Below are 25,513 nucleotides of genomic sequence, written 5' to 3' on the forward strand. Positions count from 1 at the left end.
ACTATGTCAAGTTTCATTGAAATTTTTAAATTTCACTGAATTTTTCAGTGCCTAACTAAGGCAAAAACTACTATTAATTCACAGTTTTTGTTAATCAAAGTAAAATTTAGGTTAGTTGAGTTAGAGAAGGAAGTTGATAGGATTAGTTCAATAGCAGACTGAAAAATGCTCAAAGAGTATACTAGATCCCATTACACCAATTTTTTCTCCTATTGGATCAAAGCTATGCTATCCTATTCAAAGGGGGAAAGTGAACATCGCGATAAATATTGTGGTTACACATAAAATTCTTACAATTTTTTTCAGTTGATCTGTGTTAGTTAAATATTGCATTGCATCTTAATGCATTTATATAGTACTATTTCAAAAGCAGTATTTTAAGCTGTGTTCCAAAATAAAAATTTGTAGATAGTGCTTTTGTTTTTCTCTACACACTAATATTTAAAAGAGCTCCTCAGCCTTTTCCTCAATTATCTATAAAATGCAGTGTTTGCATACCATTTCTCCTTAATTTTTTTTTAATTCCACATAGCATATCTTTGAGGTAAAATTTCCTAAAAGTATTGAGTCACAAGAATAAGACATGAACAGCACAATATTTTGAAATATATATCCATTTCTTGAGATATCTGAAAATGCACCTTTCTGTGTTTACCCACTGTATTGAAAAATGTCTGCAGTACTTTAAGCACTTAAGAATTTGAAAAATCAATTCATTTTCTCATCCATAATTTAGTAATTGAAGCTATTGGCTCCTGTCTTCTGTGAATCTCAAAACTAGTGTTCTAGGTATGCAGGATTTCTTTAACCACTTGTGCCTAAATGCAATCAGAGCTGTGCTAAAGTTAAAACACTATGTACAGAATTCTTAACCATTCTTATCTCAAAATAACTGCCTGTCTGAGATGGAATATAAGGGAGATAAACTATTTTATGTTTAAATATTTTATGTTTAAATAATTTATACACATTTTAATGTATATACAGGGACAACTTCCACTAGACCAAACTACTTGAAGTCCTGTCCAGCCATGTCTTGAACACTTCCAGGGATGAAGCATCTGTAGCTCCTCTAGGCAGCCTGTTCCTGTGCCTCACTACCCTTAAAGTAAGGAATTTCTTTCTAGTATCTAATACAAACCTATTCCTTTCAGTTTGAAGCCATTCCCTCTCAACCTATCACTACAGGCCCTTGTGAAAAGTCCTTCTTCAGCCTTCTTTTAGGGTACTGAAAGGCCACAATATGATCTCCACTTCTTTCTCCAGGCTGAACAGCTTCTTCAAAGGAGAGACCCTCCAGCCCTGTGATCACTTCTATGGCTCCTCTCTGGACTGAGTCCAAGAGATCCACATCTTTCTTGTACTGAGTGCCCCACAGCTGGATCCAGCATTCCAGAGGGGACAGATAAGAATGCTCTTCCCCGCCTTGCTGGTCACACTGCTTTGGATGCAGCCCAGGACACAGTTGCTGTTCTGGGCTGTGAGTGCACATTTCCAGCTCATGTTTGAGCTGGCTGTCAGCTAACACCCCCAAGTCCTCCTCCTCAGGATATTTTCAATCTATTCTTAGCTGATCCTATAGTTTGCTAGGGATTTCCCCCATTCAAGTGCAGTGCCTTGTACTTGCCACTATTGCAGTTCATGACATTTGCATGGGCCCACCTCTCAAGTGCATCAAAAACCCACTGGTTGACTTCTCTGCCCTGCAGTGCGTCAACCATACCACAGAGCTTGGTGCTGGCAAGCATTGAGTAAGCCCTCAGACTTGCTGAGGGCTTACTCAATCCCGCTCTCCATGTCACCGTGTCACCAAAGATGTTAAAAAGTACTGGCTCTAATACAAGAAGGAATTTTCTGAGGAATGCCATTCATCAGTTGTCCACTTTGACATTGAGTCATTGACCACAAATCTTTGAATGCAGTGGTTTAGCCAATTCCTTACCCACCAAGTGGTCCACCCATCAAATACATGTTTCTCCACTCTAGAGACAATGATGTTGTATGGGACAGTGTCCAACGCTTTGCACAAGTCCAGGTAGATGACGTTAGTAGCTTTTTCCTTATCCACCATCACTGTAACCTCATGATAGAAAGCCAGCAGATTTTTCAGGCACAATTTGCACTTAATGAAGCCTTGCTGGCTGTCATCATTCACTTCTTTGCTTTCCATGCACCTTAGCATAATTTTCTAGGATGATCTGGTCCATGATCTTGCCAGGGACAGCAGTGAGACTGACTGGTCTGTAGTACCCTGGGTCTTTGTATTTCCTTTTTTGAAAATGGGGCTTATTTTTCTCCTTTTCTAGTCAGTGGGACCTTCTTCAGACTGCCACATCTTGTCAAATATAATGGATAATGGCTTACTCACTGCATATGCCAGTTCCCTCATCAATTTCCATCAACTTGTTTGCCATTAGGTTCCTTAGGCGTTCTCAAGCTCAGTCTTCTGCAGCAGACCACTCTTCATTGTCCCAGGCCCAGCCTTTGCCTTTGGCAACTTTGTCAGTGTGGCTACGGCACTTGGTGGTGAAGACCAAGGGAAAGAAGTTATTGAGCCTTCTCCATGTCCTGCAAAACTATAACCAGCTCTTCTTTTCTTTTTTTTTCCAGAGAGGGCCCACACTTTATCTAGTCTTCCTTTTATCACCAACATACCTGTAGAAGCTTTTTTTGTTGCCTTTCACATCCCTGGCCAGATTTAATTCTGTCAGTGCTTTACTTTTCCTAGACTGATCCCTGGCATCTTGGAAGACCTTTCTGTATTTCTTGCAGGCTACATGAGTCATTTTTTCATTCTTAAATCAATTTATGAACTGTAAGGCAAAATCATAAACCTGTTGATGTGATAAGCAAGCTGTAGTACAAATATGAGATTTTAGTGTATGCAGCTGAAATGGAACCTATTTTTGAACTCTTAAGCTTATTAGAAAATTAAGTACGAGAACATGTGGTGTGGTGCAATATTTTCTTCTGAAATTCTGAAGAACACTGGTTTTCTTTCTTTTTAGTTTAAGTCAGTTTCAACAAAGCTAACTAACATTTTTAAAACATCTCTTTTTATAGTACAAAGCTTTATTTTTTTCCAGGTTATATTATAGTCATGATATAAGTCTGTAATTGCAAAAATATTTTACCAAGCCTATCTGTGTATCAGGTAACTGATAGTGCTGGAATCTTGCCAGACCTGTAGTATTGTATCAGGACAAATAATGAGTCTAGAATCTGCAAATGACTCCTGTATTGAAATATTCTGTATTTGGAAATTTTTTTTGTTGGTTGGTTGGTTTTAGGTTGGCTGGGTTTTTTGGGTTTTTTGTTTGTGTTTTTTTTACACTTTAAGCATCCATATACAATAACTACTCATTTAATTTATTCCAGTTTGGCCTATAGTAATTTTTTTAAGCTATTACATAGAATGAATTTTAATGTCCATTGTAAAGGAAATTAAAAGAATAATTATCCTCCCTGAGACACATTCTATCTTCATGCTTCTTTGGGAATGGAATTTCTAGATACATCCCTAGAAATTGTGCATGTTGCATACAACTAATAAATATATGATTTTTTTTTTGCTTTTTCTATGACCATATACCTATCTTTACTTAATTCCATGTTGTTGCCCTGTGCTTTCCAGAGAAGATGCTGTCAATCAATTTCCAGTAGAGGGATGAGTTGTAACATGTATTTTAAGTAGTGAATGAGTCGAGATGTTGACAGCTGAAAAAGAAATTATTCTGAACTCATTGTACAAACCTTCTCAATTGCAATGCTGAGTGCAAGAATAATTCTGATTTGTGCATTTGACAAGATAATATTAAAGCATCTGCTTAAGATATAGAAGGCAAGAGGGATAAAAATTAGGACTTTGAAATGGTATTTTTGGCTCATACCAAATATCCTGAGAGAATGTTTTTTATCTAGAAAGCAGAGATGTGGTGTGAGCTGAAACAAGCATCATGGCACCATGACAATATCTTCGTTTTGTTTAACAATATATGATATATATTTTCTTGTGTCTTCAGGAATTCTTCAACAATGGCAATTACAGTTAGCCAGTGCTTAGACCTAAAAAGAACAAAGGACAGGGTGAAAACGTGAAAGAGTATGTTAGAGAATTTGGATCATATCCTTTCAAGAATGACATTTAGCCAATGCATTTCACTACTTCAAATATAATTGCTTGTTATTGCATGTAAATTGGCCTAAAGATAGGTGTAGTATGTGTAAAGTGAGTTCTGTGGAGTTAGAAAAAAAATTGTAGGGTACTTTTAAGAAAAAACTTAAATATATAATTACACAATCTATGGCTCAGCTGTTTTGGTTTGGGGGTTTTTGTTGTTCTTTAATTTAAAAAACCTATTCAGTTAACCATAGCATAACTGCTTGCTTGTTCTGAAAGTCTCATTGTTTATGCTAAAATGAGAACAAAAAAAAAGGGAAATAACAGACATCAGATACTAAGTTATTATCTTAACTACCCTCAAAGATTAGAGATTATATCATATTCTCTGTTACTAGATAAAATATTAGTTTATAAAGAAAACATTTTTTATGACAAGAAACACAATAATGCATTTCCTTTGCAAATAAGGTAGTTTACGTGCAACAGGTAATGACTTACATTTATGCACATAGCTGGCACTACTCTTTCAGATTCTTGGACATCATCTTATAAAAATGGAATTGTGATGTATATTGATTGAATACATACAAAAATGTATACTTTAGGGAACAGAGACCAATTTTAGGTGTGTGAGACTAGTCTTTCTAGACCCTTTCTGCTTTACCTGAAGATGCAAAGCTCTGTTGCAGGGCAGCTCAGAGTACTCAGATAGGTTTCCTTCTCTGGTAATTACATCCAGAAAAGCTTGTGTCTCTCCCCACAGAAGCAGAGATAAGCCTTACAGAGGTGTTACCCATATTCTTTGATAACCTTTCTGAATACTCCTTGGAGAGACCACAAAATGATATGTGCAAGCCCCTGCCCTACTCAGTAGAAATAGGAATGCTAAAAAAGCTTTGCTTTGACTGAGCTGGAAGATCAAAGCTCTTCTAAATACCATCCCTTCCTAGGGTAAAACAAAAACAAAAACCAAACAAACAAAACCAAACAAAGAAACAAAAACAACAACATAAAAAAGAAAAACATAACCAAACCAAGCCAGCAAACAAAAAGCCAAAAAAAAGACCCACCCAACCACAGTTTTCACAGTTTTTAAATTTAGGCTACTTCCATTTGGGGCAAGAATACTCCATCTCGTATGGTATGTGAATTTGTCTGTGTGACTGCCAGAGGAAGCCAATCTTCAGAAACTGCTAGATTTACAAAATATGCATGGACAATCCTAAATTATTTCTTTCTTCCTTTGATTTCCCCTTTTACTTTTATTTGTGGCAAAAAAATGTCGATGTCTTATTTAATTTCTTTTTTAAATAATGAAATAAAGTATTCCAAATAAAAGGAATATATTAAGACGTTTAGTTAATCGGGCAATACTTTATCAGTGCCATCTAGTGTAAGCAACCACAAACTGAAGAATTTTTTCTACTATATTCACACAGTGATACAACAAGTGAAGTTCTAAATGCTTGTCTTTGATATCAATGTCTCTTCAGCAAATATTTCCTAGCTAAACATTTTATCAAGGATTTTTAAAATAGTTTTCTGAAGAGTAGTTATCAGACAAAGGCTTGTAAGGCTTATGTTTAATTTGAAATTTCAGTAATTACTTTATTGCGTTCCTGAAAGAGCAGTGCAGATAAATAGCTTTATCATTCACGTCTGATGATACACCTTAGCAATCCGAGTCATACAATCATTCACAATTCACACTTTGTCAGTAAGAAAGAGGGAGCTACCAAAAATGTGAGAATCTAATAGGTACAATTTCATAAAAATATCTGTTTTAAAAAGCAGTCAATAATATAATTCCTGTTATGATAATAAAAAGGTAGGCTACTTACCTTAGGTAGGGTATCAGTCCCTTTTCACATGAATGACCTTACTCTTACGTTTTTACCCATCAATTTTTAGCAATTAAAGCTACTCTTTTTCCTCTTTGGAGAAACACATTTCTTTTTGATCACTGATCTTTTCAACATGAAAAACAGAAAGTGATTCAACTTGTTTATTGGGATCAGAAGGCACAAAGAATAATTAATTTCATAACTCTTTTGCTCAATATTATTAGGTTGGCCACTGACATTATGATTCCTGAAGGAGCTATGCTTTCAAATTACTCAAACCATTGCTCTTGTTTCAGTCTTCCTCTGAGATGAAAAAGCATGAAAGAGAAGATTGAGGTTACCACTGTGTTTTTCTTGCAATATTAACTCTGAGTCCTTAAATTGTTAATTTTTTTATATCAAAACGGAATTTAGATGAAGATGGACTAGAAACAAGAAGTTCACGATACAATGTCAGAATCCCTGTGCTCTGTGTTATGCAGAAGTTTCTATATGTGCAAAGGCATTGACATATTTTTTTGTAGCTAACCTGTGTCTTAATATCTAAAAGTCCCAACAGAACTAGAAACTATTTGAACTATGTATGAGCTAGAAATAATGTATTGATTTATTATATCTCTCTTGGAATTGAACATATATATATACCCAAATATGTGCAGTTACTTACATTATAATAAATACATATGTATATTTGTCTAAATGTAGATGTGTGTGTATATATATATATATGCATATATATTTGTAGCTGTATATCTGAGAATGAGAAGTTGCTGTAAGAGGAATGGTCAAGAATGACCAATATCAGGTCCGTATCCTCATCAATACATAAGTAAAATAATAATCTCTTAAGAATTTTCTGCTGAATTCACTGTGCAGATATAATGCCACAGATCCAATATGAGTCATCTCAGAGGACAGCCTAGGGTCCCTGAAGTTTCATGGAGATCACAGTTATAAGGTCGGAATGCTCTTCAACAAGGGGAGCAGGACCAGAAATTTTTCAATGTTTTTTTCTGTCTCTGTGTGGATGTTTTATTCTCCTTTACCTCTTTCCAAAAGAAAAAAAATGTGATCTTCCTCTACTTCAGGTGATTTAAACCTACAACTAAAAATAACGTCTTACTGGACAGTCTGAGAAGCCATATGCTTACAGCTTGATGTTTTTCTAGTTCACCTAAAAAAATATTTTGTGACAAATGAAGATTATTTAATTGAAAACAGTAGAAATACTCCAAAAATATGTCACAGCTCTTTTGCAAGGAGGTGGGAAAACTGAATTTTGTCACTTCAATGTAAATATTTCCATAGCAAGTGGACATTTCAGGTGTGGTTACAATAGTGAAGCAAGACTAATGAATCTAAGTCTACCACAGACAAAATTGGAATGTATCAGGAAGGAGGCTGAAAACAGAACTGTCTGTAGATTGCTTCTTACCAAAACTACTTTTATTAACTTGTTTGGCTTATTTGATCTGAATTTCAAATATGTTTTAAGAGAGGCTGAAAATGCATATTTGGAGGTGTATTCATTGTCCATTTACTGAGAAAGAAAATGTTGCTTTTTTTACTAAATATACAGCATCCTTATAAAAAAAAAATGCTTACCAATAACCTTAGCACATTTAGGAGTCTTTACTAATAAAAATGATTACTTTATTGGAATTTTAATTTTCCTTAGAGAGTGGTAGTTAAAGCAAATTCCGTTGTACATGTAAAATGGAACTCAAGATCATTTGGTTAAATGTCCAAACCCAATAAAATTACACAAAACTAGCTTAATGAGCCATTTAAAGTTTCTGAAAAAACCCCAAACAGCTAAGCCACTGAACTAAGTAGTAAATGAGGTAATATCAAAAAACACTTTCTGATATTATTTATATACTTCGATTAAAAGGGGTTTTTTTACTAGGGTATTTTGTGGTGCTATTGATTGAGGAAGGAATTTTTAGAAGTAATTCAATCTAGTTTTTCTCTGCTAGGCAGTCTTAATTTTGCTTGCAGCTAATGGAGAAGCTTATATGAGCCAACTTCCTGAGAAGAACATTTGATTCTGAAAGGTTATGGAAGGAAAAGTGTCAATGGGTGCTATGCAGCATTCTGTCATCACAAAAATAATCAGATGGTAGTAGGAATAATCTTTAAAATATATTCTGTAAGTACCTGAATCTGATGATATCTTTTTCTGTATTTGTCCAGTATTGTTTTACCATTTTTGATTTCTTTAAGTATTATAGTGAATAGGATTATGACACTAGACTTGACAAAAGGTTTTGCATGTGCTAAACTTCAAAATCTTGAAGAGCAACTATGGCAAAACCTACTTGTTTTACAGTTACTTTTTCACTACTTCCTTATTTAAGAGGAACTAGCTTTCTTTTTCTTTTCTTGTCTCTCCTTAATGATGACATCTGAGTCATGTCCCCATCTCGCTACCTTCACTATTTCCTAAAATGATAGTATATTTGGCCAAAGGATACATTCACTTCATAATGGAGGAGAAAGGAAGTAAAAACCCACTTTAGCTAATGGAAGTACTTTGGCTTTGTTTTTTTGTTTGTTTTTTGTTTTTTGTTTTTTGTTTTTTGTTTTTTGTTTTTTGTTTTTTTTGTTGTTGTTGTTGTTGTTTTGTTTTGTTTTGGTTTTGGGTGGGGTTTTTTGTTTGGTTTTGGGGGTTTTTTTGTGTCATTTTAATATTTTTGGCCTTTAACTTATTTAAACCTTAAAATGCTTATTTTCAGTATGGCTGTTTTGTGAAGAGTGCATATGTATTCAAACTTAAAACAGTGTATACTGTCATGGTGGCATACTATTTGGGATGCAATTACTTAATTAGTCATTGATTTTCTGCAATATGAGGACTGATAAAAGGTAACTGGAATAGCTATAAAACTTTCTAAATTTCTTTCTTTTTCTCTCACCTGAAAGTGGGATTGCAATGTAAACCAGGTAAAAGTTTTTGAAGCTTCTGCAATGATGAATTTTTACTTCTCAGTAATATTATCTTTTAACACCTTTTCTGACACTTTGAATGTTTTCTTGATAATACGAAAATGGACTGATGGAGGGGAAAAAAAAGCTGTGTGCAATCTTCACAGCTGGTGCAATGTACCATTGTGCCTTGTTGTCATCTGCCCGCACTTAATTAATACACATCTGGTTCATTCTTGTATTTACATAAGACACAAAATAAAATGCATAAGTTTGATGTTTTTCATCTGTGACAAGATGCTTCCTCTCTTGCTTCAAAAATTATTGTTGTGAATATTAAAAAAACCTACACTGAATGTAGAGCTCTGTTCAAGAAATAAAATACATGGTTTCTCTGTTCAAGAAATAAAATACATGGTATAAATATGTGAACATATCAGCTGTGTTAAAAGAAAGTTCTACTGTTATGGGAGGTACTGTATGTTATTCTAGCAGATAAAGAAACCAAACGTATTATCTGAATAATTATTTTAACATGATTTGTGACATTTTACAAGTAAATTTATTTCTCTTCAGAGGCATGGAAGATGTGTGCATATTTTGATTTCTGGTCAATGAGGAGCATGAAATCTGACACGATGGATTTATATTTATGCTAATGGCTAGTAACTTGCTCTATTTCTGCATTTATCTTCTCAATAGGTGGGTGGGTACAAGCAAAAAATATTAACAATATAACATTTATCTAGTAAAATGCTAAGTTACCTCTACATCACCCTTCTGGCTACACAGATATGTGTGATAGACTCTATTTGTTATCATTTTGTTGAAGCTATATTTCAAGAATGCCTATTTCTCATGCACGTATATATAGTACTTTCCAGCACAAGTTTAGTCTTGATAGCTCTGTGTCAATAATTTAAATTTATAAATGTCGCCAAGAATCATGGTGTTCAGTAACAAAAAAATATTTTATTATGTTTCTCATGGTTTTCCCCTGGAAGAAACTACAGAATTTTTCATGTCAAGAATTCTTTAGTAACTGAGTTGTTTATCACCCTTGCATTAATCCATACTTAATTAATCAAAGCTAAAAGTATGACATATTAATTTTTACTAAACTATTTTTAATATTATTGAAAGTTTGATCTTTAGAAATATGGATGGTGTTTTTTGATGTGGTTTTTTCTTGTTTTGTTTTGGGGTTTTTTTGTTTGGGTTTTTTTTTTCTGTTGTTGGGCTTTTTGTTTGGTTGGTTTTGCATAATAATACCAGGACAAGATTTGATGCATTTTTCCTGAGATTTGTAAAACCAGCTTGAAGTGGCAATGAATATTTGAGAGAGTATTGGTTTCAAAATGCTACAGAATGTAGCATGTATTTATTGATCTTTCCTATATCATAAATGAATTACAGAACCATTTTATTATAACACCAGAAGCATAGTTCTTCCTTTTGGTGTCATTGCTAGGAATTTATCATTAATTCAGTAGTTATCAAAACCAATGCATATATGACCACATTTTCTTGGGGAAAATTAGAATAATCATTTGCATAATGTGCATAACAAGATAGTTGGGGAACAGTGAGTTCAAACATAAAAAGCTCTGTCTTTCATAGATTTAAAAGTAATTGAAGTTCTCATGTGGTTCTTAAGCTTGGATATTGTGAAATTAGGAGAGAAATAAGGAGAAAAGAAATTTTTTGTTTTCTCCTTCAGTAAAATGTTGTGAGAAGACAATAAAAAGTGGTATGGATATTATCAATTCCCACCAAACTTCAACATACATGCTAAGCTTCCAAGATGTAATGCTCAGACTTGCTGTCTACATACCCATAAGAAAAAAAGCCCAAATTGCATGGACAGTTCAAAATTATCTAGAGTGAGACAAATATAAGTACAAATTGGTATAACACTGTGTTTCACCAAAACCATACAGTGTGATGCTACCTGAGTACTAACAATCAAAAAAACCCCATGGATATAGAAGTACTAAGTGAAAAAGTTAGGGAAAACATAAAGGACGCCTTCCAAAGGTTTTTGTATTTTCATTTTCAGCATGGTCTGCCATTGAGATAAAATATATTTGCTGCTAAGGAAGGCAAGGAGAGTGTGAATTATGAAACAGATAAGAGGCTACAAAATCAAAGCATCACAAATCAAAGAGCTGCCAAATAGCAAGCAGCTTCCCCTGAGAGCAAGAAATACAATCAAGTTCAGTTTGTATAATCTTTGGTGCAGAAAGCTGTTGTGTTTGGGAAAAAGGTGAATATTTCTCTGAAAGATTTTTTTTAGAAATGGTGAGAATTTTTTTTTATGCTACTTTCTTTAGATGTGAAGGAAATAAAATTCACAGAACTTTTTGTCCTCCTTAAGGCTTTTGAACATGTATGAACCCCTCCATAGCAAGATGAATGCATATAATACAAAAAAAATCCTATAGAATCTGAGAGTACTACCTGTCAAATTATTACTTTGCTGTGTAAAAAAATTTCCAGTTGCAGACATTTTCTTATTAAAATTTAATAAAGCTTCCATGTCTTAACAAGTAACCCATATACAAAATTAACGCCTCCACAAGTGATGTTCATAAAGCTACATGAGCATACTCTTTTTAATGTAATGGATTTGATTTTTTTATTTGAAAGTTAAGGTGGTGTGTTAAAAAAGCTATCCATATCATGGATTTGACATGGTATTTGTTCAACGCTCTAGTATTTCTCTTCAGTATTACTATCAAGTAGTAACTTGTGGTATACACAATTATGGCCAGCATTTACCTTTTAATAATTGAAAACCAAACTGTTCCTGAGATTTAAGAAGGAAATAGTCCATTAAAAATATCCAAAAACCTATTGGTCAAGGCTACACTCTAAGACAAAAAAGCCTCTTGTATGAGTGTTCTGTCAGTTCCTCTGGACCACACGACCTGGAATTTTTATATAATCCTGTAGCAATCTTATGTATTGAATTGTACTTAGTCAATCAATTTTGTTCATCCAACATGAGTTCAAGTCCCTCAGGATTTGTCAGCTTCTTTTTGCAATCTCCTGACTTTGTTTTCCAGTTACACTTCATTTGTCTGTCTTAGACAAGACAATTATATTCCACGTTAGGTTGCATTCTGCTGCCTCCTTGTCTTCCTTCATACCTCTGTATCTCCTCAGTTTTAGAATTCTTTGCCATTTTTTTTTCAAAGTAAAATAGTTCCCTGAAGTTAGGAAAATCACCCACTAATGAGGTTAACCAGCTTTATGCTTTATTTCATTGCTCTCCTAGCATGAACAAGAAATAATCCCCCAAAAGTAGATTGGCTCCTTTTTTTCAAATGCTGAACTTCGGCCCCTTCTTTTAAAAAATTTTCATGTCCATTTTTTCCATAATGTTTCTGGAGACAGTAGGTTTTGTTAAAAAATATCTAAGAAGTGCATGTGTATCACTTTCTTACAATGTTTTGGCAAGGGTTTAGAATAACACTTTTCCTAGTTTAACTGAGAAGGTAAAGAATCAGTTTGATAAAGATAATTTGGTGATTTACTGAAAGAAATCTGCAAATTTCCAGCTTTGATACACAGGAATCCTAGTATTTTGTTGAGCTTTGAATATTGTATTCTGTGCTAGAATGCTTAGAAAAATATGGAAATAGTTTTTGATCTTCATGTGGAAATTTAATTAATTAATATTAATTTATTTGAAAAATAATGCATAGTCTTATCTCTTTCATTTGTGTCCGTATGATTCTCCAAAAGGTCTTTTTTCAGAAGATTTTGAAAAGTGTTTAAATTAAAGGGAATTTCATTTAATCTCCTCCTTTCTTAAGTATTTCAGATGTGACTTTTAAATTATAGTCTACATTATAAATCACATATTCAAAAATTACTGTTTTTCAGTGATTGACTGGTCTTACTTTTCTGTCTTTAAGTAAGCAGATAAACAAGATATTTTTATACTAAAAAATTCCATCCAGCTGCAAATGTTTTACTTGACAGATTTCTAAGTTACTATATTTGTCTCTTGATAATGAGTATTGATGTCTCAGATTTCCAGTATACTATTTTTTAAAATTATCTTCATTTAACACCTGACTACTGATAAGTTCTGTGACAGGTGAGGGTAAGGAATCAAAAAGGAAAGCATGAGTGTGACTTGCTAGGAATACTACACATGCATGAATAAAGTGTATATGACTTTATTATTAGATGTGAAAAGATATAAGTACATATATTATCATAGTGATTATGTGTATACGTACATACACACTATATAAATAACAAGCATAAAATTGATTTGGCTTCTTTCATTATCATTGGAATGTAATTTAGCATTATTCATCTCAGTATTAGCTTAGTCTAGGTTATTTGCAATCTGAAATTCAGTAGTGTCACAAGCCCAGCCCTTCCTCCTTTGCAAATCAAGTCAATACTTCAGTCTATGACATTTATTCCTTTTGATTTGGTATAGAATTACATACAATTAGTTTTATAGTTCGTTCCAGCATGAAGAATCTTGGTGGTCCTTATGTGACTTGCTGATTCTTTCATATTTCAGAGAAAACCATATGAAATTTTGTTGCTAACGCTTTGAAAACTTAAAGTAATGACAGCAGCAACTGACTTAGCATAATTTAGAGGAAAAAAATGCCTCTTGAGCTATTAGAATGATGTTATTCTGGTGAAAACAGTTCTTGCTTGCCCTTTAGTTCTTAAGTTCCTACTAAAGACAAGAGTCCTGGAAGATTACTCTGAATCAATTTACATTTGAATAAGTCACTATGCACTGGTAGAATGAAAGACCATTAGAGGAAAATGTGTAAACATGTAAATATGACTATATTTGCACATAGTCTCCTGGGCTCACCTGGGACACACAGGACAAAGTCTGCTCTGACTCTGGGCGTATGTTTGGGGATCCTGTGTTGTATTTTGTCCTCACTTCTGCTGCCAGCATTGCCCACTTTGTGTCTGCGGAAATTACCCTTTATCCAGGCAGCTTGACAATAGAAATGTTGTCACTGTGGAGAGGTGTTGTGTTATTAAAAACAAACAAACAAGGACTCAACCAAACAAAAAGTAAGCAAAAAAGCCCAGAAGACAATTTTTCTATACTTGTTTTGTTTGTTTGAGCCTCTATGCCTTAAATTTGACCTGTGTCCCATGTGAAGCCATTTCTTATATCTCTATCTCACCAAAGGTAACCTGCCACTCTCAGCTCACCACAATGCTTGTAATGCTAATCCTTCAGGAATCAGTTTCTCTCTGAATTCCTTCCAAACCATGTCCTCAAGCAGTCATTGTTCCTTTCATCCTCTATTACCTTAACTCCCTCTTGAACTCCTAGCTCTTTTCAATCTGCTGCTGTATTGTGGTTGCAACTCCCTCTCTTTCAGGTACGATCAGTCCGAAATACCTACTAAATATCTCTTTTAACCATGATCTGTACTCCTGTTGATTCTCACAGGTAAATCTCTTATCTTCCTAGGGAAAAAAAAAACAAAACAAAACAACTTTTCCTTAGTTTCTGCTGAACGTGACTCCTATAAATGTCTTACTAATTTTGTGGATCCTCTTCCCCCACCTCCTTCACCCCCTCACCTTTTGTAATTGATACTTCTACAGTTGCCATGTCTTCAATTTCCATTTAATTGAAATAAACTGTGATTAAAATGTTAGATCAGAGTATGCAATCCAGTTTAATAAATGATGAACTTAAAATCCAATTAAATATTAGTTAAAAATGTATTTTGTTTGAATGCCAACTACCAAAACAGGAGTTTTAACCAATGAGATATGCTGATTAGATAATATTTTGACTATCAAAATGTTCCCAAGTTTTGTATTCAACTAAAGACCATCTGTGAACTTATACCAGTTACAACAGAATATAGTGATAGAAGTGAGTCCAGTCCAAAGTTTATAGTCCTAAATAAAACCATGATGTAAAAAGTTGCACTTTTTCATCATTTTCAGTAATAAAACATTGAATAAACCCTGACAAGTTCACTCTTCAGCTATGCATAACCTGATTTTTTTTTGTAAAAGAATCAAAAATCCTTCTGTCAAAATAGTTTACAAATGTGAGCATTTCTATTTACTTCAGTAGAAATGCCTGCAAGACTATCAATCTATAAGACTTTTAATTATTAAAGACAAGTAAAAAGAAAAAAAAATACACCATCCCACTTGCTTTTTCTTTTGGCAGAATTCACTACTGGTAGTTTTTTGTTTACCACGGGAAAAGCCTCAGACTCTGAAAATAATTGAAGATAAATTAGTATTGCATTAACAAGTACATACAAAACCAGAAGAGGTGTGAACATAAATTCTGGTTTATTCTGAGTATGTGTTAGTAACAGTAAAATGTCTTTCACAGCCTCCTTTAAATTTTGCTAAGTAATTCAATTGCATCCATAAAAACTGGGAAGCTGATTTTAGCCAGAATTAATACAAAATAAAACAAAACAAGCAAAAGAACAAAACAATTATCGACTACCAGCTAAATTTCCCTTTAAGCTTATGCTGATATTTTGAAATTTACGAATGAAAATAGTTAATTATGATTCACTTCATAGTCTGATTCAAGTCTGATTTCATTTGATGCCTCTACTTGGGAAGATGGGTTTCACAGCAACAGAAATGTTTGCATTTTTTACTCATGAAACAAATTTCTGGAATCACTCGAACAACAGAAACTAAATAGAATTTCCCTCCCCTGTGTTTTCCAGTGCAAATCACAGACTAGAAATCCGATATGCATTAAACTAGATGCACTTTTTTTCCTCTTTTGTAAAATAAGAGAACTAACCGAATTTGTCTTACTGAAAAACAAAATTTGTCTCAGAAAACAAAATTTGTCTTAGAAAACAAAATTTTCTAGCCTTCTAACTGCTTCTAAACCACTGGACTCTTAAAAAAAAAGTCTTTGAAGTCTGTTTTATGAAGAGACATTGTTGGCCCTAGATTGTTATGCACCCATTGTTGGTGCATAGATGAAGCATATATCATGATGACTGCAGAATATTAATTCTGAACGATTTTTTTTTATTATTTTTACATATTTCACAGCAATTTAGTTCAGACCTTGTACCTGCTCTGTCCACTTATCACCTTTTTAGGAAATAAATTTTAATAGGACATTTTAAGTAGTTTATCAAAAACCCAGCTTATATAGAATGTCTTTAGGTATGTCTGAACTGCAGAAAAAAAAAGATATATTAAAGAAAAAAATTGATTAGAATCTGTTGTGAAGGTTTGTTTAAACTGCTTCATCAGTCTCGCAGATCTAATATTCCACCTTATCTCAGATCAATTGCCATCTACTTTAAGGGACTTGGGTATTTCAGTCCTGTGTCCAGTTCTCTGAAGTGTGGACTTTTAAATGTACCACTGTTCTAGAATCTATTTTATTAGGAAGTCATATAAATTATTTAAAAAGAGACATTTACCTATACTGTAAGAAAACCTGGCATACCTACCCACTGCTACGTCATGGAATGAGGTATTTTTTGTTCTACAATGAAACAACAATACTTATAAAAATACTTTTTAATGGCTAACATTTATCACAGTGAGTATTGCAAGTATGAGAGATACCTGAACTGCAAAGTTTTTTCATCATAAGCAAAATGCCACTAACTTCAAGGGAAACCCTGTAGTGTTATCCTTGTGACCTCCGAACTAGCAAGCTAAAGAGGAATAATTTATACGAGGTAATAGTGGCTATTTTTCTCCAACAGATATATACTGCAGTTATTGAGTAAAAGGTCAAGTAAGTCCTCTAGTGTTCTTTTCTAAAGGAGAAAAAAATCCTCACATTCTTTCAACAAAATCCACAATAAATGTACTGAAAATAAAGCTTGATAAACTGTTTGTAAAATTAATCAAATAGTCAGAAAAAATGAAATGCCCATTCAAGTGAGAAATCATATTTTGAGACTGGTGTATGGTACAGCACATAAAATAAGTTAGGGTTCATGACAAATTAAGTCTGCCACATGTGTTTGAGAGTCTTTCCCAGTGGAATGATTTTGTGTGTGACTAGTACTTAATATGTATCTGGTTTAATCCTTATGAAACATTATTTTTGTTTGGTTTTTTTTTGGTAATAACTCAGAAATCAGAGCACATTATCCTGTTAAAAACGAAGGTTTCAGGGTTCTAAATAATATTATAATTCAACTATTTTCTGGTTGGGAAATCCCATACAAATATATTAGCAAATCTCTGTGTTTTATTTTCTTGATAGAATAGACTTTTCTTTCACCCTTTTTTTTCTTTTATAATTACTTGTAAGTCATTGTAAAAATAATTCTCTGTATTTGAGATTGATTATCTTGAAGCTGTATGTGATTGTCTGAGCTGTATGATTATCTGAGCTGTATGTGTCTTGCCTGTGGTCTGGAAGTTCAGGGCAAGTCTTTTAGCAGGGATTTGGCATAAGTTACCATGTCCTTATTGATGTATGTATTTGTCAGGTAAAAGTGGTTTCTGTGCATTTCAGAAATGGTCAGAAGAAATCTTACTCTGCTATAGATGGTTTTTCATGGCCAGACATTGATAAACTCAGTAGTCATTCAAACCTATGCTGATGATTTCCCTATGCAGAATGCAGCTTATTATCCTCTCTGACTTAGATACATGAGGACCTGACATTTTGTACTGGACACACAGAGCTTCTGTCCCCTTTATCATGATAGAAGCCCAAATCTTCTAAATAAAACTTAAAAACTACTACTGCAAAAATACTGCATATTTTTAAAGGACACAGCACCTGGACTTTGATAATGGACTCTATTTCTAAAATTCTTCCTATTAAACATGTACAAAAATGTTTTTGCCCAACATTGCATCTTCTTCTGTGAGCATGTACTGTGCACCCAAAATCTATTCAAAACTATCAATGTACATATTTTCTTACCTGTTCCTAGACCTTAATTTGCCATCTGCATTCCAGCAACATCATCTGGGCCAAGGCCAACTGCGAATTAATTTGAAAATAGTGTTGAAAAAACACATGCATCCGATAGTCTTATAATTGTTGTATTGACTTGGAAGAAATAACACTCAGGCTGAAATACACAGTTTTTGCCTCAGGAAACCCACTCTTCATACCCACATTGTATCTAAACTGGGCCTAACTGCAATAGTTTTGATCAGTTTTCATGGATATACAGAAAACTACTCATGATATCTTGTTGCTGCTGTTGAAAAAACTCCTTAACTGCTAATCAAAATTCATGTAGGAACTTACAGGAAGACAGTTGTGAAGTAGCCTAGAGAAGTCTTCAGAACATATCTCATCATTGCAAGAAATGTCCAACAGTTCTGGGAACAATTTGCATGAGACAGAAAACCACAGCATACCTTTTGAACACATATATGTAGAGTATCCATTTTTGAGAAGGTAGATAAACTTGATAAGGTTACCTTTTAGGAAATTATATTAGCATTTCTTATTTTCATTGTACTGTTTTGTTTTCTTCCCTTATGAGGGATGACAATATGAGTTTTAGTTTACATGGCTGATAGTTAAGGGGTAATTACTTAATTACATTAATTAGAGTCTTCTTAAAATCTCATCCCTTATTAAACCTGTCACCTTCCTCAGAAAACAAATTTTCTTCATAAATCAATTCTGCATACCTTGTGGCAATGCTTATTGTCTGAAAGACAGATGATCTTATACTAAAAGGAATCACATTTTTGTAGAATAATTAATGATATAGCAGTTCAGTAGTTCCTCTCAGTGCTTTCATGTTGCTTGGTGATTTTGAACTAAAAGGTTATTTTTAAACTGAAAAATCTGTTTTTCTAGAGAAACAATATTAAAAAAGAATAAAGAAACCTGGCGTATGTTAGCATTAACCTGTTTTACTAGAAAAAGCTGTTAGATGACAAATGTTCTTTGTAGGAATGACCTTGATTTTCATCTATCACAAAGTTTACTTCCTGTTAAAAAAAATTGTGAGCATTATAGTAATGTAATCAGATATTTTCTGTGTTTCCTTAGATATTCTTTATATATTTTATTAAAACTTCACAAAGAATCAACACAGAATAAAGCAGTAGAAACTTAGGGTTTATATATATGTTGCTTTCTTGCTCATTATACTGTATTCTATAAGAACAACAACTGGCCATTTTTAGTATACTTTGAACAGAAAATTCAAAATCAAGTTTTTATATGTAAATTAAAATAGAGAATAATAAAATTTAAATGGTTTTGTAAAATGAAATGCACAGAAATTTGCATTAAAATAATAGAATGGCATTTTGCTCAATTAAGCATAAAACAATGCATTAAATGACCATGTAGTTGATTTTTTATGAATGTCAGTTAGAAAGCAGATCAAAAAGTAAATAAAATTTTGAGATAACATGATCCTTTTTCAACTACAAATACAACAACAAAAAAGCCATTATTTCAAGAATTAACCTTGGTAGATTCCTTAACTGCTGATAAGTTTCAGAAGTCAAGTTTTCTAAGAATGTAAATTCTTGAATATTTCCCATTATTATTCCCTTCAGAAGCATTCTCTCTGGGTTTTTTTTAATCTACCTCAACTTATGGGGTTTTTACTCTTTTATTTTTTTTTTTGGTCTATTCACCTTATTAATACTTTCCACATTTAAGTTCATTTTTTAAAGATTTATTGGTGCTTCCTGTCTTGACATGACTCAAGCACAGAAAACAGTAGCTGTACATTAATTTGAAAAAGAAAGTTAGAAGTCCTCTGAGTGGATTACAGACTGGTAACAGACACATATTAGTCAGAACAATTAGTGCTATAGAGGACATAATTCCACATTTACTCTGTTGTCTTTGTATGACCTTAATAGTGACAGTGATAGTGAATGAATAGGATTGTCTTTCAACACTTACCTACTCATGATACTAAGTGGAAACCATGGTTGGGATGGCCAGCTATGATTTAATCTAGTTTACAGCTGTTAAATGATTCTACTCTCTTGCCACAGACAGTTAACATGGCAGGGCTACCTTTCAGGTTTAATTGTTGCCTTTAAGGTAAAGAAGATAAAATCCTTGTTTATTGCTATCATTCAAGCCCACTTGTTATTATCTTCCCATATCTGTCAAAGAAAATTGGTTTGTCATCTTGGTATGAAAATCTTAAATTCTGATCTACCTTGCCTCATAAGAAAGAGAAAATAGCTGCATTTTACTTTGATGACATAATGTCAGGTTTCACCGCCAGATTGGGGTGACCCCGAAAGATGGAAAAGTCTCTCCTCACAGCCGTGCTTTCAGAGAAAGACTCAGTAGTCTTCTGTTGTCCATTCTCAAGGTTGTTTATTGTTGGTTATCTAAAAGATTCTTCTCCTGAACTGCTGTGGCCCGTTCAGCAGCTCAGACAAAGGCACACTGCCCTCCCAGGAGGATGGTGCCATCTTTATATCATATATTACGTACTACATGTTTATACTTTTCCCCCAATACCTACTATCTATATTGAATAGTGACTTTCTACTCTAGACCAATCTGTGAGTGCCAACATCACCAAAGACATGGAGGTTAGGAAGGAGAAAGGAGGAGGACAGGGCACACCCAAATCCCTCCATCTCAAAACCCCTTACCCCCATGTACAAAACTTGGACCCCTGCGTACAAGGCTTAAAACCCCCCTGTACAGCACTCAAAAATCCTTCCTTTCACTTCGTGACTACTTCTACTACAATACCTAAACTTGTGTGTGTGGCTTGTAATTCTTCATACAGAGTTGGTAATTTGTTCCACGGGCTAAGATCAAAACCCCATGTGTCTTTGGCTGCATGCCAGGGTCTCAGAGCCCCCTGCCAGCAGCTCTGGCCATCCAGGGCACCCAGAGGGATGTCCTGGGTTCCCACAACGTAATACTATAAAGCAGAAGTTGGTATATTTGTATTCAGAAATCTTTTTTGAATAATACTGCTGACTAATAAGTTTCTGTTATGTTGAAAATACTTCAAATAACTTTTTCTTGTTATGTAATTATTAATTTACCTTTTCCACACAATTTGGGGTAATCAAACATAAGTAGTATGAGTGGCTTGATATGATAAACTGAAAAAATTTACGTAGCAAATAAGATATTTGGTGTTTTTTTCTGTATGAGATGACTTGTGGAACTGTAAAACAATATATTTTACATGCCTTAAGTTTTAATTAAGAATATTCCAGAAATATCTTCAGTTATTTAAAATTTCTTCTTGAGCAGAATAGGGAATACTGAAGTTAAGTAGGAGCAGGAGATAAAAAGAGGGACCTTTCAGGAATGAGAAATAAAATTCAAAATCCCAGACTGTGTTCGCTAATTTCATATTAATTTTACACAGCTGAACTCTCAAATTAGTTGTCTTCTACCTCCCCAGTTGTCTACAAGTTCAAATTTTCCCACTGCAGGATTTTTAAGACTTATGACATGTATAAAAGCATGTTCCTTTACCAAACACTTGCAGAGCTTTTAAGCTTTGAAAACTTGAAGCTTTCAATCACTTTCAGCTTTTGGTTTTGTGATGGAATTTCATATCAGTCTTTTTTCTTTAGATGTGTTAATCATTCAGTTTTTATTTCTAATTTAAAAGATTGTACAACTGGATTATATTTGAGATAAAATTTGGTAGATGCTAAGCAAAGCTGAAATCATACATTGGAAGCTGAACCAGCATTCTTCTACAAATACATGTGGAACCATGTGGATAAACAATACATACCTATATGTTTATATATTTATATAAAATCTTGTATATAACTAAATTTGAATTTCAGATAAACTTAGGTTTTGGTTTTGTCTGTTCTAGCACTGGAATCAGTCACAAAGAACAGTTAAATCTACTACTCTGTATTTCTGTTCCCCTCTACTTCCCAACAAAAGTGTGCTTCAGTAAGATAACAGAAACAGAAACTAAGGCAGAATTAGGAACAAGTAACTAGGACAGAAAGCAACAAAGACCAACACCTTTTTTTCAGCAGCAACTCCTAGGGGGGTGTAAAAAAACTTTAGAACTACAGTCCCTGGAAACAGAACAATAGTAACAATTACTCACTAGAAGATATGTCATTAAAGTAATATTACTGTTTCTTATTTTCTTCAAAGAAAACCTTTTCTGAATGTGATATTTACCAGGATGAGAAAATATACAATACAAATGGAGTTAGAAAAAAGTTTAATTTCCATAAAATAGTTGAAAAAAAACCCAAACAACGAGTTTGTAATTTATTTTCATGGGTACTTTGAACCGATTCTGGAGTCAGCATAAAAAGGCATCATAAAATTCCATTAAAAAGGATGTGCTTTTTACAGTTTACATTACCATGCAGAAGTTGGTGTCTTTCTTTTTCATTTGAACATTTATTTCCATTTCACTTCTGACTGAAGGTGTTTGCAGTGACTTCACTGGCTATGGTTCCTAGTCTTCTAGGCTTCACTTCTGCGATTCAAGGAATCAGCAAGAGTTCTATTTAGTTCTCTTTATCCTGAAATGAAAGCAGAAAGTATGCATCATATTACCACTGGGCAGGTTAGTTAATTTAGGGAGGTTAGGCATTTCTTTCAGTGGCACCATCACATGAAGCAGCTGGTCCTTTACTCCATTTTTTTTTGTTTAGTTCACCACACAGCCCAATAAAGAACACACCCAAAAGATTATTTCTGTATCAAGGAATCCGTCAACAGTCAAAGAAAAGTAAGAAGGTCTACTGCTGGGACTGATATTAGTAATCATAGCACAAAAAGACAATAAATACAATAATATTTTTGGTAAATATATGGCAACAATAAACCCATGTTAAGTATTGTTAGCTTGTTAGACCTAAAGTGTCATATTTTGCTTTATTTTTACATGCACTTTATTTTTAAAAGTCATAGCCAAGTATTTTATTAAAAATATGCCATAAATATACTTTTCTACTACTTATGTGTATGCTCAGTTTTGAGATCTAAACTATAGTTTAGAGTAGACAGTGGAAGAAGAATGAATGTTGTAGCATAGGCTTCATGGTTTTCATAAACCTATTTGTCAAATAGAAAAAGAATGATGTCCTCTCTTCTCATCAGCCATCTCTATGTATGAGAATGTATTGTGGTTAACAGAGAAGCATCCTGTGAGGCAGAAATAAACAGTTATTACAATCTTATATTTAAAATATGTCACAGCAGAAGCTGTGATGAATAATAAAACAAGTAATCTTCCTGTATGAACAGTGTTATGAAACAGCCCAGTCATTTAATTAAGTGTTTGCTTTGATTGTGTAATGAATATCAGATCTGCTGTATGGGTGTATTCTGTTGAATATATCATGGGTGTAGACTGGTGAAGCTTAGGGGAGTTTACACTTTGCAGTTCAAAGTTGAAGCATGTATACATTATTGAAAGTAGATATTTCATTTTTAGTGGAAAAGTATTCATTGAAGTGATATTCAGTTGTAATTTTTATTATTCTTCAGCTTCTCCTTTTCCAGCATGAAGGGTTTACATGCTGTTCTTTATAATTACACAAAACAAAAAATTCAGAAAAAAATTCACGTTTTTATCTACCAAAAATGCTAAAAAAGATCTTAGTAATCAAATGCACTGCAGGTGAAAAACAAATACAATTGCATTTGAGTAAACTACAATAGAGTTGTACTGCCAAGACAACGGGAAGTAACTGGAAAAACATGTCATAATACCAATAACGGACTCGATAATTTATGTAGAATACACCATTCTGCCATCTTTGCAAAGATCTATACTAAAACTGACAGTAGGTAGCAAGATAAAACTTTCTCTCACATACGTTCACTGAAATAAAATCCTGTTTTGATTTCATGGGGTTTGGAACCAGCGAAGGATATTATATATTCCTGGGGTGTGGGGTGGAAGAAATTTTCTCCAAGTACAATAACAAACCCAAGAACATTTTCTTCACCAATATGTTGATTTGTAGAACTCTTTTTGTCTTTTTTTTCCTTCTCTATCACATTATGTAGAGAAGGCATATAGTATGCATTACATGTAAATAGATTAAGAAGAAATCCACCTGCTCAAAAACATGTATTCCTTTAAAGGTTTTGTTGGAAGGTTTCTTAACAGACAGTGCTGTCTGTGAACATCCAGGGTTCACTTGATTCTCTCCAAATTGTTTTATTTTCATGTACACAAGAGGGACAGAATCCTCTTGACACCCTCATGGGTATAAATCAGAGGCAGGTTTTGGAGAAAGGGGAATTAAGGCACATGTATCTTGGCAGTGTAGCATGTAAGAGAACTTTAATTAACATCCACCTTTTACTCTTCAGAGGAGCATATACAGGGCACCTGCCTGCCCTGAGATGTGTCAAAATGACATCTGATAACCTTGACTTGTTCAGATTATGGTATCTTGGGACCAGAAGCATACATCCTTTGCCTGTCTCCAGAACAGGAACATATTTTCATTGAATAATAAAAGAGGTAATAGAAAAATATAAGCTTTTTTTTTAAGAATATTTCATTAATTTCTATTACGTACATAAAGAGGAACATTAATGTGATTTGGTAGGTAAAACAAACTTTTGTTTACATCATTAACTTGGTTTTACAAAAATTTCAATGCGTAATTCTATTATAATTGGAGGGAAAGATATTATGATTGTGCTTGGTTTTCTTTATGAATATTCATTCACAGACATAGCAGACACAGAGATAAATAATTTAAAATTGGAACAAGACAAGTTTATTAATGCACTTTAAGGAATTCTATGTTTTTAATGTAATGTATCCATTCTAAGGTGGTTGATCACATTTCTATTGCAGGATATTTCTGCTTTATGATGCCTCATTTTGGGGATATGATATAATGTGAGTTAAAATATTAAGTTTTGACATAATTCATTTATGTATCTTTAGAATGATGAGTTTCAAAGAAAGCATATCTGTTCACTTACTGAAGTAAATCCAAACCCATAAACATGATAACTTTTAGGCATATACTTTGAAGCTGAAGAGAGAATAGAGCTGGCTCTTAGGCTAAATATTTGCTGTGCAGGCCAATCGTTCACTGAAGCCACCTATAAATACATGTGTTTAAAGAAAAATTAAATCAGACTGTTACTCAAATACAAGATGGCTATATATTTCCACAAAATATTAAAGAATAGGGCAAAAGGGGGAGCCATTGGAAATGCTTTGAATTAATTCTTAGTGCCTGTGGGCCACTTATGAAATGATTTCCAATATGAGTAAAAAATACAGTCAGATGATAACTCAGTATTACATTCATTAACTATTAATAAAACTCTGTTAACAAATGTACCGAGGAAATTTTAACTGAAGATAACTTCAATGAGGCCAGTGCTTACCAAGTTCAGATTACTTTTTACCATTTAACCAAAGCAAAAGCTTTTCCAAGATCAAGCCATGGTCACATGTGTGCAGCTATTTGGTCAAATAGATTGAATGCCATCGGCTATCTGTTAACATTATCCTTCAAAAGTCACTGCAGTGAAGCTTCTACAACTCTTTTCTAATAGAAAGTAAATCTAGTAGGAAACAAATCATAACTTCCAGTGCATTACTCGACCTCTCTGTAAGAGTTTCTACATTTATAACCTTTTTGCTATTTGTTTCTTGAAGAGAGCAAGAAATAGCTGATCTTCAGTTTG

At 33.6% G+C, this 25,513-nt stretch overlaps 1 protein-coding gene across 48 annotated transcripts in view; it reads left to right on the top strand.

Annotated features, from left to right (window-relative positions):
- PTPRD (protein tyrosine phosphatase receptor type D) overlaps positions 1 to 25,513 on the top strand; it is a 1,163,449-nt gene that overhangs the window by 164,867 nt on the left and 973,069 nt on the right. Inside the window, exon 3 of one of the 48 annotated variants that reach the window (XM_038124765.1) lies at positions 988 to 1,108. The exons of the other annotated variants lie outside the window; for them this stretch is intronic. The gene's annotated coding sequence lies outside the window, so the exon portion shown is untranslated. The remainder of the gene's footprint in view (positions 1 to 987; positions 1,109 to 25,513) is intronic. 48 annotated transcript variants of the gene reach the window in all.

This window comes from Motacilla alba, chromosome Z, assembly GCF_015832195.1.
Source record: "Motacilla alba alba isolate MOTALB_02 chromosome Z, Motacilla_alba_V1.0_pri, whole genome shotgun sequence".
Classification (NCBI taxonomy): Eukaryota; Metazoa; Chordata; class Aves; order Passeriformes; family Motacillidae; genus Motacilla; species Motacilla alba.